Genomic DNA, 15,605 nt, shown 5'->3' with positions numbered 1-15,605 from the left:
AATATCCACAACAGTTATAAATGGTATGGGCTTCGGGCTCTATTGAAAAGGTTAAATTGAAAAAGATAAGCTTAGAATCACTTGTTCTCACTCTTTAAAAATATTAAATGAATTATTTTATCAATTCTAACTCCGTTTTAGTCATAATTTAATCACTTATAATTTTATTCCAAACTTTTAATTTTACGAATGCAAATTCAAAGACTATATTGTTACTACTATTGTTTCTCGCCCTGTGACTGCTGGGATAAGCTCCAGACCCCTGTGACCATTGATTGGAGCAAGCGTGTAAAAAAATGTAAATTTTTTTTGTTGTTGTTTTTTTTCCTCACTGAAATATCAGTAATTGTTTCGGATTTCTGCATACCAACCACTAGTCGGCAGTAGTGCTGCAACAGAACGGCCATTCAAATTCAAATGAAAACTGAAAAAATGCGCCCGTGCGCTGCCATTAGTTAGATTATAGAGCTTTGAGTGTCGAGAGGAGAGTTTGAAAGCTGCGTGGTTATTTGTTGGTGGTGGTGCGCCGGTGTCACCTCGTTGCTGTCGACGTTCTGACATGAAGCCGTCGGCAGGCAGTACTGCAGGTTTACGGAAGCGTTGAGTTTGAAGGGCAGAGTGAGGACGGAGCGCCGCTGCAGCCGACATTTATGTTTCTCCCACGGAGCTGCGTCCGAGTGTTGAAGCCCACCTGCTCCTTTTCACACCGGAGTCCGAGGAGGGAAGGATGCCGATGATTCACCTGAGACTGAGACGACTGGAACGTGAATCCCAGTGTTTTCCTTTCCCAGTGTTTCGTTAACGTTTTAAATTGATCCTGTCAGCTGCTGTCGTTTCTCAACATCTGCAAACGAGACCCTCCAGCTGTTCAAATAATCAAGAACCACAACAGGTAAAAGAAGGAGACGATAATTAACCTTAAGACACGACTAATGTGTTACCCTGAACCTGAAATATATCCTATAACCATGTAAAGTATTGCTTCTGGTAGCTGACAAAACATTTTTACGCATTTTTAGTAGTTAACTAGTCGACTGCAAAGGTCACATTCACATTAAAGGCTAAAGTGGCAGAATTTTTTATTTGTTTTTTGAGGCAGTCAGGTTTGATCGTGTTTGAAATCTATTTGTTGATTTGTTTGCAAGAGAAATGGACCGTTTTTAATTGAACTTAAGTAGCAAGTTGTGTTACCATCTGACCTGGAATTGAAACTGTCAGAATTTGGATCAGCAAAAAAAGAAACCCATACCATTGGAACATGGAGTTTTCATTAAATTTGGAGAAAATGTTGAGCCCCCTCGGGAATAGACCTTTCCCATTGATGGTACATGTTAATGTTTGGTGCATTTTGTGAATCTGATCGGTTTCAGAATTGGACCTGGACAATATTGAAATTGTGTTATTGAATTGTGCTGTCTCGAGGCAGTGTGCAAAGCAGTTCTCTGGAAGTGGAAGTGTTGTTCAAATTTCCAAAATTATTTTGTATTTTACAAAAATTTAATCCAAATTGGCCCTGCGATAGACTGGCGACGACAGTGTACCCCCCCCCCCCCTTTACCCTATCAGGCTCCAGCCCTCGATGACCCTTAATCAGAATAAGTGGGTTCAGAAAATGAATGAATAAGTCCTAATTAACTGGTACACTGTTATTCTAATCCAAACTCTAACCAAATCTATTTAAGATAAATTCATTTGCAAAATAACTAGGCGGCTGAGACAACACTGGAAACCCACAGCACCCTTCCAGAAATGGCCATCAGATTCGGTATTAAAAAAAAGACTTAGTTGTGAATTGCAGTCTGAGGAAGAACAACGTCTGATTGACATTGACTATGTTTACATGCAGCCAATAACCCTTTCATAACTGGAATATTAGCAATAACCCGGTTGCGCTCGGCAATGTAAACACCCGCAAAACCCCGAATATGCTCGTATTCCGGTTTTTAAAAACCCGAATAAGACCCCTGGGTTACTCCTTTTCTAACCCGAATATCATGTCATATAAACGCGCATGGGGATATCCCCATAGAAAGGAACATTATTTTGTAAAAAAGAAGAAATAACTGGTGCAGCACAGAAATAAGTGCAAAAAGTCTTTAATAAGGTGCTGAAAAAAATGTTCAAAGGGACTGACATTTCGATGTGAGAGTCACATCTTCCTCAGAGTCCTGCACAAACAGAGATGGTATAGCTTAAATACTAATAAGAAGCAGGTGCTTTCAAAAGGGCATGACCATCACTCAAAGGGCACAACACTCACTCAATTAGTAATCAATTCATGATTAGAACATTATTTTTTTTCTGCGCATGTCCTATTCGCAAGGAATCTTGGTCTTTTGAGTACAGCAACTACTTGTATGCGGTGTGCTCAACCCACCGGACACCACGGAAGCACAGATAAACAGCGCATTGTGTTCTGTATCCTTATCTGGCGGGCCGGTCGCGGCACCGGTCGGCATCACCGCGATTGCTTTGCCTCCGATGTGCTTACTGAGTCTGCGGGCTCGGTAAGCGCCGCAGCGGGCCACTCACACCGCCCCCCACTCTGCTGTGTGGAGCTGCGCCATCTCTGGCAACAGGTCCAGAGACTACGCTCGCTGTTTTGATGCGGAGTGCATCAAAACAGCGGCAGAGTATTTGCGGAAAAATCCACAGCGCCGCAGGGTCTCGGTATACCGCAGCTGCAGAGCTCCGTGGCCATGACTTGGATTCTTTGCGGGTCCCACATCCGTACCCTCGGAGGCAGTGAGCGAAGGGAGAGCATGCGCGTTGTGTTCTGCGTGTGTCTGTTTATAATCTTCTCGCCCAGAAGAAAAAAGACAGTGTTTACACAGGAGAGAAAAGTGAGAAAATGTTAATGCCTGTTTGAGAACAGTGTTAGTGTGTAACGAGGGGTTTTACACGAAGCAGGATTTGCACGAACGCCAGACCAAATCAAGCACTGGTGGAAGACATGCGTCACTGTTTAGATGGGGATATTCCAAATGATACCAATGACCATGTATACAGGAGTAACTCTGTCTGCTTAAGCATGTATACAGGTTATTCCTAATGATTCAGAAACCGGAATATTGACCTTAACTCGAATATTAACGGCATGTAAACATGGTCATAGATTACTCACAAATACAGTGTATTAATGTCAGCATGGTAAAGAAGGCCTGTTTTGAAAGTATAGTGGGACAGGCATATGGATATAAATGAATGTTTATCAATGGCTTGGAGCCTTTTTCTACATCCAATAGTAATTTCAGGAGAAATGTAGTGGCATGAATAGAAATATTGTGCTTAGAGATGACGGGAAGGGGAGGGGGGCTGCATTTCTAAAACCAGAGGTGGGTTAACATGGAGTTTTCCTGTTATGTTGGCTGAATTTTGCCAGGATTTGGCTTCATGAAAGCAGCGGCACATAAGTTACCATGGAGACATATTCTGTACAGCTAGTCTTCTCCAGATATGGCTAACAGCCAGGCTTTATTAATCCTAGTGTCTTTTTTTTTTTGTTTAGTCAGCCTTTACCGAATTTTGTTTGTTTACCCATTCTTGATTCTGATCACATCACAAAAGTGTTGTTAAACTGTTATACCAATGCCTGATATACGAGGTCTGTGAGAAAAGTATCCGACCTTTTTATTTTTTTCAAAAACTATATGGATTTGAATCGTGCGCTTGTATCAGACAAGCTTGGACCTTCGTGCGCATGCGTGAGTTTTTTCACGCCTGTCGGTTGCGTCATTCGCCCGTGGGCAGGCTTTGAGTGAGCACTGGTCCACCCCCTCGTCAGATTTCTTTTGTCTGGGAAATGGCTGAGAGGCTGCCGCTTTGCTCCATGAAATTTTTTTCAGAAACTGTTAGAGACAGCCAGTTGGAAACCATTCGAAAGATTCAGATGATTTCGGTGAAGATTGTATCGGTATCACACGGATTAAGGACCATTAAAACTGGATTAAAAACGGCCCACGGCGGCAGAGGGTGCACTGCGCCCCGAGCGGCCATCGACAGGCTGGAACGAGCAGATCACTTCCAAATTTAAGGCTCTGTTGATGCAGGACATCGTGTGACTAGCAGAGAAGTTTCAGAAGAGGTCGGGATCAGCACTTTATCGGCACATTCCACTGTTAAAGGAGATTTTGTAATGAAAGACGTGCGGACGGATTCTTGCAGACGGATTCGCGCGTCGCGAAGCAGCCGCTCATGGCGCGGGACAAACAACACCTCCGTGTTGGAAGTCTCACAGGACAAGTTGGAACATGCCCAGCTGTTAAACAATTTCTCGGATACTCACTTGACTGAAAAGCCACCGAAAGCCGTCTGAATCTTACGAATGGTTTCCAACACGGAGGTGTTGTTTGTCCCGCGCCATGAGCGGCTGCGTCGCGCAAATCCGTCTGCACGTCTTTCATTACAAAAGCGCACATGATTCAAATCCATATAGTTTTTGAAAAAAATAAAAAGGTCGGATAGTTTTCTCACAGACCTCCTATGCTATGTCTGAAATTGTCATTAATAACACTAAAACACTGGAGTACGGTTAGTATGTTAACATTGTGACCATCAAAGTAATAATTATTTGCCTAATAGTAATAATTACCCATGTCATAGTCATGAGAACTGTTATGTTTTGTTCATAAAGGTTACTGTTAATATAGTTAGATTGCTGAAGTTGTTATTAATGCGGTGGCATATTTTGGCCATTGTAAGGGAAAAATACATTACGATCCTGAGACATGGAGACCATTATTTTGAGAAAAACAAAACCTCAGATGAAAATCATAAATTTACGAGACAGAAAACCTAAAATTTTTTTGAGATTAAAGTGTTAAATCAACAAGAAAAAAATTCTGTGAAATCATAAAGTCAAAAATTTGTGTTTAGAAATTTAGTGATTTTGCTGGGAAAGAATCTCATGGCACCACAGGTGCCTCGACTAAACTGTGAATGCCACACGCACATGTTCATACATGTGTGCAATATGACTCTCACATTGATTATCCTGATGTCTGAACAAGTAGAAGATTTGGTGTGTGTGTGTGTGTGTGTGTGTGTGTGTGTGTGTGTGTGTGTGTGTGTGTGTGTGTGTGTGTGTGTGTGTGTGAGAAAGACAGAGAGAGAAAAAAAAACAGCTTTTCATGGCTTCACTTTGCACAGTTCAATTAATTCCTCCACAAATGCCTACACTCATCTTAAGTACAAAATGTTAATACGAGGGCTGTCAATAAAGTAACGGTCCTTTTTATTTTTTTCAAAAACTATATGGATTTCATTCATATGTTTTTACGTCAGACATGCTTGAACCCTCGTGCGCATGCGTGAGTTTTTCCACGCCTGTCGGTGACGTCATTCGCCTGTGAGCACTCCTTGTGGGAGGAGTCGTCCAGCCCCTCGTCGGAATTCCTTTGTCTGAGAAGTTGCTGAGAGACTGGCACGTTGTTTGATCAAAATTTTTTCTAAACCTGTGAGACACATCGAAGTGGACATGGTTCGAAAAATTAAGCTGGTTTTCAGTGAAAATTTTAACAGCTGATGAGAGATTTTGAGGTGATTCTGTCGCTTTAAGGACTTTTCACGGTGCGAGACGTCGTGCAGCGCTCTCAGGCAGCGTCATCAGCCTGTTCAAGCTGAGAACCTCCACATTTCAGGCTCTATTGATCCAGGACGTCGTGAGAGAACAGAGAAGTTTCAGAAGAAGTCGGTTTCAGCATTTTATCCGGATATTCCACTGTTAAAGGAGATTTTTTTAATGAAAGACGTGCGGACGGATCCGCGCGTCGGGACGCAGCCGACGCGGTGCGGCAGCACAGGAAAAACACCTCCGTGTTGATAACCATTTGTAAAATCCAGGCGGCTTTTGATGGCTTTCAGTGGAGTGAGTATATGAGAAATTGTTTAACAGGCAGGACATGTTCCAACTTGTCCTTAAGGCTTTCAACAGAGGTGTTTTTCCTGTGGCGGAGCGTCGCGGCGGCTGCGTCCCGACGCGCGGACCCGTCCGCACGTCTTTCATTAAAAAAATCTCCTTTAACAGTGGAATATCCGGATAAAATGCTGAAACCGACTTCTTCTGAAACTTCTCTGTTCTCTCACGACGTCCTGGATCAATAGAGCCTGAAATGTGGAGGTTCTCAGCTTGAACAGGCTGATGACGCCGCCTGAGAGCGCTGAGCGACGTCTCGCACCGTGAAAAGTCCTTAAAGCGACAGAATCACCTCAAAATCTCTCATCAGCCGTTAAAATTTTCACTGAAAACCAGCTTAATTTTTCGAACCGTGTCCACTTCGATGTGTCTCACAGGTTTAGAAAAAATTTTGATCAAACAAAGCGCCAGTCTCTCAGCAACTTCTCAGACAAAGGAATTCCGACGAGGGGCTGGGCGACTCCTCCCACAAGGAGTGCTCACAGGCGAATGACGTCACCGACAGGCGTGGAAAAACTCACGCATGCGCACGAGGGTTCAAGCATGTCTGACGTAAAAACATATGAATGAAATCCATATAGTTTTTGAAAAAAATAAAAAGGACCGTAACTTTATTGACAGCCCTCGTATGTACCCATTTTGCTCCACTTCACTGCTGTATGTGTGGCACTCTGTTTACCGCAGCATCTGTGTTTATGATGATGTTCCTCAACAAGAAAACACAACACCCTGAACAGGCTGCTAGTCTGTTGCAGGGCCACATTCACACCGACGGTTAATTTGAAAGTTTTCCAAATCTCAAAACCTGCATGTCTTTGGTAGTGACCGTAAGGTGGAACCCATTCAAATGTATGGAGAACATGCAAACTCCATACACAGAGGACTAGATGGGAAGAGATCTCAGGACTTTCTCGCTGTGAGGCAACAGTGACAACCACCAATCCACCGTGCCACCCTCCATACATACATTTTCACCTAAAATGGCCCTAATATGCCATCATGGCTGTATGCAGTGAGTGCGTACTGCATGTGTGTGTGTGTGCGTGCATGTGCATGGAGAGAAAGGTTTTAGGTTTTCAGCACCTAATACCTGGAACAAATTGCAGTCTGAACTTCACCTTCAAGCTCTTGTGACACTAAATGAGTTTAAAGCTCTAGCGAAATCACTGCAGTCTACTTAATGTTTCATGTGAAATTGTTTTAATGCTGAGATGTTGTGAATTTAATTAGTTGTAATTGTAATTATGCTGCTGCCCTCTTGGCCAGGTCTCCCTTGCAAAAGAGATGTGTAATCTCAATGGGACTAACCTGGTTAAATAAAGGCTAAATAAAAATAAAAGAGAGAGCGAGAGAGAGATTCATGCATAGATGCAATACATCTTATAGCATTGTGGATTAGTGTTTGTAATTGAGTTTTGTGGTGAAATTTTCTGAGGTACATATTAACTTCCACTGCTTTGCTATCTCGTAAGTGATGTTCAATCTCTGGGTTCTCAGCCTTTACAGTCAAGAGATGCCAGGTAAGGGTTTATGAAGTCATGAGGTTCCCTGGACAGAGGGGTTTGACAATCCAGGTACCTTTGCAGAAGAACAAAGTTTCAAACCTTTATGGTCCTGGTGTTTCTTGTCTTGTTGTATGGTTAATTATTATTATTATTATTTTTTTTTTTGTCATGCAAACTGTTTCTTAGGGAGACTCAGGCAAAGTATACCACTTGTGTACTGAGGTGTGTTTCTCTGCATGATCCAGTAAGTAGTTATCTCAGTGTTGAGGACCTCAGTGACTGGAAAAAAGGCTAAGGGGACACTCACCTTTCGTTTGGCTTCAGCAGATAGATGGCTACTCTTAAGTAGGAGGATGGATTGGTTGTCTGCTTGGTCGGTTGCTGTCCAGGAACCAGGGCAGTTCTGTGGTGTTATGTGTAGGGCAGCATGTCGTGGCATCAGTGCATATTTCTAGATCTGACTTGGCCTGGTCTGTATTATTCTTCATGACAAGGTGATTAAAGGGTAATTGTGGTCCAATTCTCACTGTTCCCACATTTAATTTTCTATCAGACATAATGCCAGTGACTCATCATGTCGCACATTATAAGTGTTTACACGCATACTGACTGTGGTCTTTTCTGCCTCATGTTGCCACTGCATTATGCATACAATGCATGCATGAGAGGAACCTAAGCTCTGGTGTGTCTGAGATAAAATGTGATGTCATATCACAAGATTAAAATGGGCTTTGTCCTTTTTTCATGCAGAAACCGTCCTTGTAGCAGATTGTACATAATTAGGCCAAACGCTGTATCTGCTGCTGTCCTCTTTCAGCTGAGACATAAGTCGTGATTTTACCAGTATGCAGATATGTGCACGGACTATACTAGTTGCCCCAATAGTGACAACTTGTACGTGTGATGTAGCGTTTATATACTGTAACAGGACAACCACCTATCAGGTGGCACACGTCCTCAAAAAGCTTGCTTTTTCCCCAGAGATAGTTATCCATATTTTTCTGTGAATAGTAGGCTTTTTTAACAACTGTTGTGTTTTAAACTGATAACGTGCTCTGCCTATATAGTGTAACGTGCACATTGTATTTCCTTTTTTTCTATATGCTTTATTCCAGTGTTCATTCATTTTAGTGCAATTTTTATTTTCTTGTATTGCCTGGACAAAGCAAACTATAGTGGAAATGTGTGGGCACTGAGGTGAATTGAGCATTGAATTTTCTTATTTACACTGCATGCACATTATTAGGCATGTGAGTACTCTGACTTTATCATTTCTATACATGTTTTCCAGCATGATTGGTTATTGTATTTAAGTATTCCTAGATGACATATATTTGTGTAATGAGGGAGGGTCTGACCTAGAGTGATAAACACCATATATCAAAGTGTGCATAGTTATTAGGCTACTTCTTTAGCCTCAGGCAAAATGGGCCAAAAAAAAAGAGATTTAACAGACAATGAAAAGTCCAAACCTGTAAAATTAATTTCAGAGGGATGCAGGACTCTAGAAATAGCTAAACTGTTGTGGTGTGATCACCGAACAATCATGTGTCTTTGTTGAAAATAGTCACCATGGTTGAAAGAAATGTGTGGAGAAGAAAAGACCCCAACTAACTGTAAAAGACGAGAAAAATTAAACGTGATGCCACCAGGAACCCATTGTCCGCCAGTGCAACAATACTCCAGAACTGTAACCTGCCTGGAGTGCCCAGAAGTACAAGGTGCTTAGTGTGCAGAATCATGGCCTATATAATGTAAGGAAGCTTAAAAAACAATCAACCCTGAAAATTCTCACAAGTTGAAACTTCAAGATTGGGCCAAGAAATATCTGAAGACAGATATAATGAGTGACTCTTGATGGACCAGATGGATGGGCCTGTAACTGGATCACAAATGGACACACAGCACCACTTCAACAAGGTGGAGGAGGGGTACTGGTATGGGCTGTTTTCGGGTATGAAGATGAAGATGGTCAACTCCCAAACCTACTACCAGTTTTTAGAAGATATTTCTTGAAGCAGTTGTACAGGAAAAAATCTGCATAATTCAAGAAGGCCCTTATTTTTATGTAGGACATTGCTCCATCACATGCATCCAAGTACTCCCCTGCTAGGCTAACCAGCAAAGGCCTCAAAGATGACAGAATAATGACGTGCTCCCCTTCCTTACTTAAATTAAACTCTATTTAGAAGTTGTGGGCCCTTCTTAAATGTGAGATTTACAGTGTGGGAAAACAGTGCACCTATTTAAACAGCATTTGGGATGTTGTAGTTGCTGCTGCATGAAAAGTTGATCAACAGAGATCAAGAAACTGATGGACTCAATGGATGGAAAGCTCATGGCATTTATTGAAAAGAAAGTGCGGCTATATTGATCACTGAATATTTTTGGAAATGTCAAAAATGTTTATTTGTTCATTTTGAGTTACTTGTACATGAATAAGTAAAAATATGTGAGATAGGACAAGTTTAGTTTTTTCCATTAGTTGCATAATAATTCTGCCCACATACTCCACATACTTGTATACGGTGCATCCAGAAAGTATTCACGGCACTTCACTTATCCCACATTTTATGTTACAGCCTGCTTCCAAAATGGATGGAATACATTTTTTTTTTCCCTCAAAATTCTACACACAATACCCCACGATCCACCAGGACTCTTCCAATAGCTGGCCACCCGTCTAAATTGAGTGATTGGGAGAGAAGGGCCTTAGTCAGGGAGGTGACCAAGAACCTAATGGTTACTCTGCAGGGCTTGACATAAACCAATTTGCCCCACTGGCCCATAGGGCCAGTAGAATTTAGAAGTTAGTGGCCCACAGTGTAGGAGCACTGGCCCATGGTTTTGCGCGCAAGAGTTTGTGATATTCCACCCTGAAATCCTGCAAATAAAACTGCCTATATAATATAAACCAATCCAGAAAAAAACATAAAATAGTCTATGGACCATGAAGTAAAGAAAAATAGAATTTATTAGAGGGCATTCTCAAGTGTAAAAAAATAAAGTGACTCCCATAAAATTTAGAGGGCATTTTTTAAGCAACCCTCAGAGTTGGTTAACTCACAGTCAGAAATGTAAAATACAGTAAAACTAAAAAGTATGCCTTGTCTGGATTGGAGTTATAGCTCTAAAAATTGAAAAAAAAAATGCTTGGCTCCTTTGCTAATGTTGTCACCGTGGGGTTTCCACAAAGGCAAGCTGGTTAGACTTTTAAACTAGCTTCAAAACAGCCAGGGGCTACCAGGACCAAGCATATACTTTACTTACTTGTCAGCATACGATGGAGCATGGAGCGTGGTTAGGGATGAGTATTGATAAGATTTTATCGATATTGATACCATTATCGATCCGATTCCTTATCTATTCCCTTATTGATACCGCTTGTGAATTTTGTATACTAAAAGTAGGCTTTAAAGGTTTTCTATGTCAACATTTTATTGAGACTTAAAGTAAATAACTATGAAATTGGTCACTGGATCCTTAAACTCTGGACCTAAATAAACTCTACATGGTGGCTCCTTGATCTCTGAACATAAATAGAAATAAACAAAATCTGTAGTTTTTGTCCAAAGCATTTCCTTTCATACATTATTGGCATGAATGTCTTTCCATACAACTGAGCTGAGCTCTTGCAGCTGTGCTGCACGTCAGGATGTAATTCATGAAGAATGCAGGACATCTCATTTTGGGAGGAAAAAATCATTTTATTTTAGTCTATTGTAGTTTGTCTGTATTACAGCGTTTGCAAAGAGGTGTCATTTTATTTAAAGCGGTGATTCGTTTTGAAGTTATTAATTCTGACCAGACTCTGTCTCAGCAGAGAGCCGCGCAGCATTTGGAGCTGTGCCAACGGAACAGAGGACAATTCTCGTTTCTTGACTGCAACAAGACAAGAGTTCCACTTAGCGACTTTAATCTGCACAAAAGTGACTCAGTCACGATTGACATATTTTAATGGCTTTGAGAGGAGTTAAGAAGTGGACTTGCCGCTTCTGAAGAGTTATTATTACTATTATTGCTGTTGTTGTTGCTATTATTATTATTATCAGTGTTGTGTAAAGTACCAGAAAATCACACTTAAGTAAAAGTACAGATACCCATTAAAAAATGACTTTGGTAGAAGTTCAAGTCACTGATTGAAATTCTACTCAAGTAAAAGTCTTAAAGTATCTAGTATTTATTGTACTTAAGTATGACAAGTAATGTACAACTAAATGTACTCAAGTTAGGGCAGTCACAGTTATTACAGTATTCACCAGTCGCGATTATTTTTCATATTCGCGAATATTTTTCATAATCGCGATTACCGCGAATTACTTATTTTAGCCACAAAGTTGCATAAAACGACTCAGAATCTGACGTCATGGTGCAGCAGCAGCTACACGCAGCCTCGCTGCCTCACTCACTCTGTTTCCTCTCATCTTGGTCGGATGGTTAGCGAGGCTCGGATAATAACACGGAGCGTGAGGAGGTTCTGGTTCCAAAGCCACGTACCACGGCATCGCTGTGGATGCATTCCAGTTTTAAGTAGGGCTGCCACGACTAGTCGACTACTCACGACTACATTGACGATTGAAATCATTAACAACTAATTTAGTAGTTGACGAGTCATTTATTTTATTTAAGTCTTTTGTTTTTCCTCTCAATTCATAGTTTTAGGCAGCCGTCCTGCCGTCATTTGGACGTTCAAATTTTGAATAAGACGGCCGATTAATACAGTGGCCGTCTTATTCAAAGCCATTTAAAATGGGTAGTTTACCGAAGGAGCTGTGTGTGTGCGCGCAGAATCAACTCGCTACAGACTGCAAGGGAGGGAGCAGGTGAGGGAGTGAGATTCCTGAACAGAGGCACAAGACGTTACATTCTGCTGTGAACCATCAGTGCACTTAAGACAGCGAGTGCGGAGCAGAGAGAGGATTTTTAACCCGAGTGAACACGTTTAAAAAACAAACAAAAAAAAAAACCTTGGGGCTGCCTTTACTCTCTGTACTTTCTCTACACGTGTGGTTCTGACGGCACCGACCTGTTCACACCATGTGCGCGTCGTATACTGAATTTATGAGCTCATGAGATGAAATAAGTATAATGAATGAATGAATGAATGAATGAATGAATGTAATGAATAATAAATGAAGGCCAAGCTGCCTGTCCAGCTGATGGTGCAGTTCTACACGGTCATCATCGAGTCCATCCTCTGCTCCTCCATCACGGTGTGGTACGCCGGGGCCACAGCCAGGGACAGACACAGACTGCAGCGCATTGTGGCCTCTGCTGAGAAGGTGATCGGCTGTAGCCTTCCATCTCTCCACGACCTACACGTCTCCAGGACTCTGGGCCGAGCAGGTCGGATCACAGCTGACCCTTCTCACCCTGCACACGGTCTGTTCAAACCACTCCCCTCGGGCAGGAGGCTACGGTCCATCCGGACCAGAACCTCCCGCCATAAGAACAGTTTCTTCCCCTCTGCCGTTAGACTCATGAACACCTCATAACTCAGTCAACTTAACCTTAACTCTGTCACTTTATCATCTTATCACGGGTCACTTTAGACAGTGTACTTTGGTTTTTAATTGCACTCCTCCCACTGCACTGTTTTTTCTGTTTCTCTGTTGCACACAGACTTTCATATTTCATATTTCTTTTTTTTAATCTTAGATTTTATCTTATTTTGACACATATGTTATATTTTATCTTAGCATTTTATCTCTTCTTAATGTTGCACCATTGTACCGAAGCAAATTCCTAGTCTGTGAATCCTGTTCACTGGCAATGGCAATAAACTTCTTCTGATTCTGATAAACGGTCAAATATCCTTAAAACATCCTTAAAAATGAGAATATATAAATGAACTGAGCAAAAATTACACACACACGGGTTTAAAAAACCCTGCTGTGGAGCTGTGCAGAGGCACAGATCACAAAAAGCTGAACTTTAACAGCTGTTATTTTCCAAAGGTATGTATTTGTTCAGTCTTGAGCTTAATGTAGTGTTCAAGAACAAAACGTGACTGATGAGGAAAAAAGGACTTCATCACACTAAAATGAACTGGAGTCAGAATAAAAATACAAGCTGCTGATTTCTGTTATTTGTCAAACTTATTAAGCTGCAGCTATATGTTTTAATTATTTCAAAGTGAGTTGCCTCTTATTGTATTCTGATTTATTTAAAAAAAAAAAACATGGGGAATGTAATCGGTCTGCATTGTTCTAAGTTTATATCAGTTTTCCTGAACATGTCCAGGTGTTTTTCCTTCTTTATAAGAGTTTGGTATTTGCGCCACAAAGTTTTAAAACACAAAAAAATGTTCACACTGTTCTTTATAGCAGTTCTGTAATTTCAGAAATTCAACAGAAACAACCACAAATCATAAAAGTTGGGACTATATGTAAAATAAAAATAAAAATGTTGCACTATATTCCCAGTTTCTCCACTCACAGAAGCCAAACGTTCTTCCAGAGTTGTGTAATCATACTATGATAGTAGAATATAAAGAAGGGAAAAAAGAAAAAATAGACAATATAAATTCAATCGCAATTATTTGCCTGACAATTAATCGTCTCCAGAAATTCCTAATCGTGACAGCCCTAACTCAAGTATTGAAAGAAAAAGTACAAGTAAATGTTAATCAAAAACGGACTGATTTATTTATTTATTTATTTTTAATATATTAAAGTTTATCTAGGCTTGTAAATGACTGGTAGTATTAGTCAAAATACTGAAAATTGTGCACATCACACAAAAACGCTTCAGAAACAAGGTTTCAAAACCTAAACGAGAGTAGGCTACTCACTAGGTGTTCACAGGAAACAGTTAATTATTTCTATATGTATTTATTTATTTTCATTGTTACATGGTTTTATCTTTTCTGTTGTGTTTTGTTTCATTAGGTTCTTTTTGTCGCTTTCTCTAAAATTGTGTTATAACATTATTATTCTATTATTATTGACTATTATTGTCTATTATGTAGACTATTATTGTTGTTGCTATAATATATGAATAAAAATAAATTAAAAAAATTACAATTTGACTCTTACGACAACGAACGCTGAGCAATTAATTATAAAGAAAACAAATCAACACAAACGTGCTGATGCGAACAGCTTAATGCTAACTTTAACATTGAAAATGCCATAGACGTCCCGCTTTTAAGTTATAAAATACGTCTATCAACTGTTTCAGAAGACCATTACAGGTCGGTTTAACATAAAAATATTAAATATTACTCACAGACATATGTTCTTCAGGGTTTTAGCGGGGAAATTAGGATACAGCAAAATTAAACAATGAATCATGAATCGTAGATCGAAGCACTGCTTCGACCTGTGAATCACTGCTTCGATTGGTTCAAGGTTCAAAGCAAAGCCGCGCTGCAGAAAAGTTAATTACAGACCCGCTGCAGGTCTGTAATCATTGCAGAGAAATGATCATTTTCCTGACAAACACCCCCCAAGTGCGCAACTGCAAAAAAACCTACCGGACATGCCTCATGACAAATCGGCCTGACTTTGTTGCAGTCACTAGTAATCAATGGTGTCTCTGGGTGAAAACACGACTTTTTTCGTGTGTGTGTGTGTTTTTTTTTTTTTTTTTTTTACGGCATGGCGAATAGAAAATGTATCGGAGTAGAAGTATGCAATTAAGGTTGGAAATGTAGTGAAGTAAAAGTGAAAGTAAGCTGAATTAAAAAAAAAACTCAACACAAACAACACTGATTATTATTATTAATACATAAATACAAATAAAAAAACTGCAGTTTTTAATACATTTGACTCTTTTACGAAAACAAACGAGCCATTAATTATACAGAAAACAAATGCACACAAACGTGCTGAAATGCGAACAGCTAATGCTAACTTTAACATTGAAAACGCCATAGACATGCTAACGCGTTAGCATCGGTCCCGTTTTTAAATTATAAAATACATCTATCAACTGTTTCAGAAGATCATAACAGGTCGGTTTAATATAAAAGGGTATATATTACTCACAGGCATATGTTCTTTAGGGTTTTAGCGGGGAAAAATTAAGATAAACTCCAACAAGCCAGCGGATCGAAGCATTGCTTCATCGGTTCACTTCAAAGTGCCGTCGCTCTGCAGAAGCGGTTGATTACAGAGCCACTGCAGGGTCTGCAATCAGCGTAGAGGAATGATCATTTTCCAGACAAACACCCTCAAAAACAA

General features: G+C 40.4%; 1 protein-coding gene across 1 annotated transcript in view; it reads left to right on the top strand.

Annotated features, from left to right (window-relative positions):
• Positions 1-425: 425 nt before the first annotated feature.
• Positions 426-15,605, top strand: part of inpp5jb (inositol polyphosphate-5-phosphatase Jb) — a 103,892-nt gene continuing 88,712 nt past the window's right edge. The window contains exon 1 of the mRNA XM_034170343.1: positions 426-892. The gene's annotated coding sequence lies outside the window, so the exon portion shown is untranslated. The remainder of the gene's footprint in view (positions 893-15,605) is intronic.

The sequence above is a fragment of the Thalassophryne amazonica genome, chromosome 5 (assembly GCF_902500255.1).
Source record: "Thalassophryne amazonica chromosome 5, fThaAma1.1, whole genome shotgun sequence".
Taxonomy (NCBI): domain Eukaryota; kingdom Metazoa; phylum Chordata; class Actinopteri; order Batrachoidiformes; family Batrachoididae; genus Thalassophryne; species Thalassophryne amazonica.
Note: the sequence above shows the minus strand (reverse complement) of the source record. Positions and strands in the feature narration are given on the sequence as shown.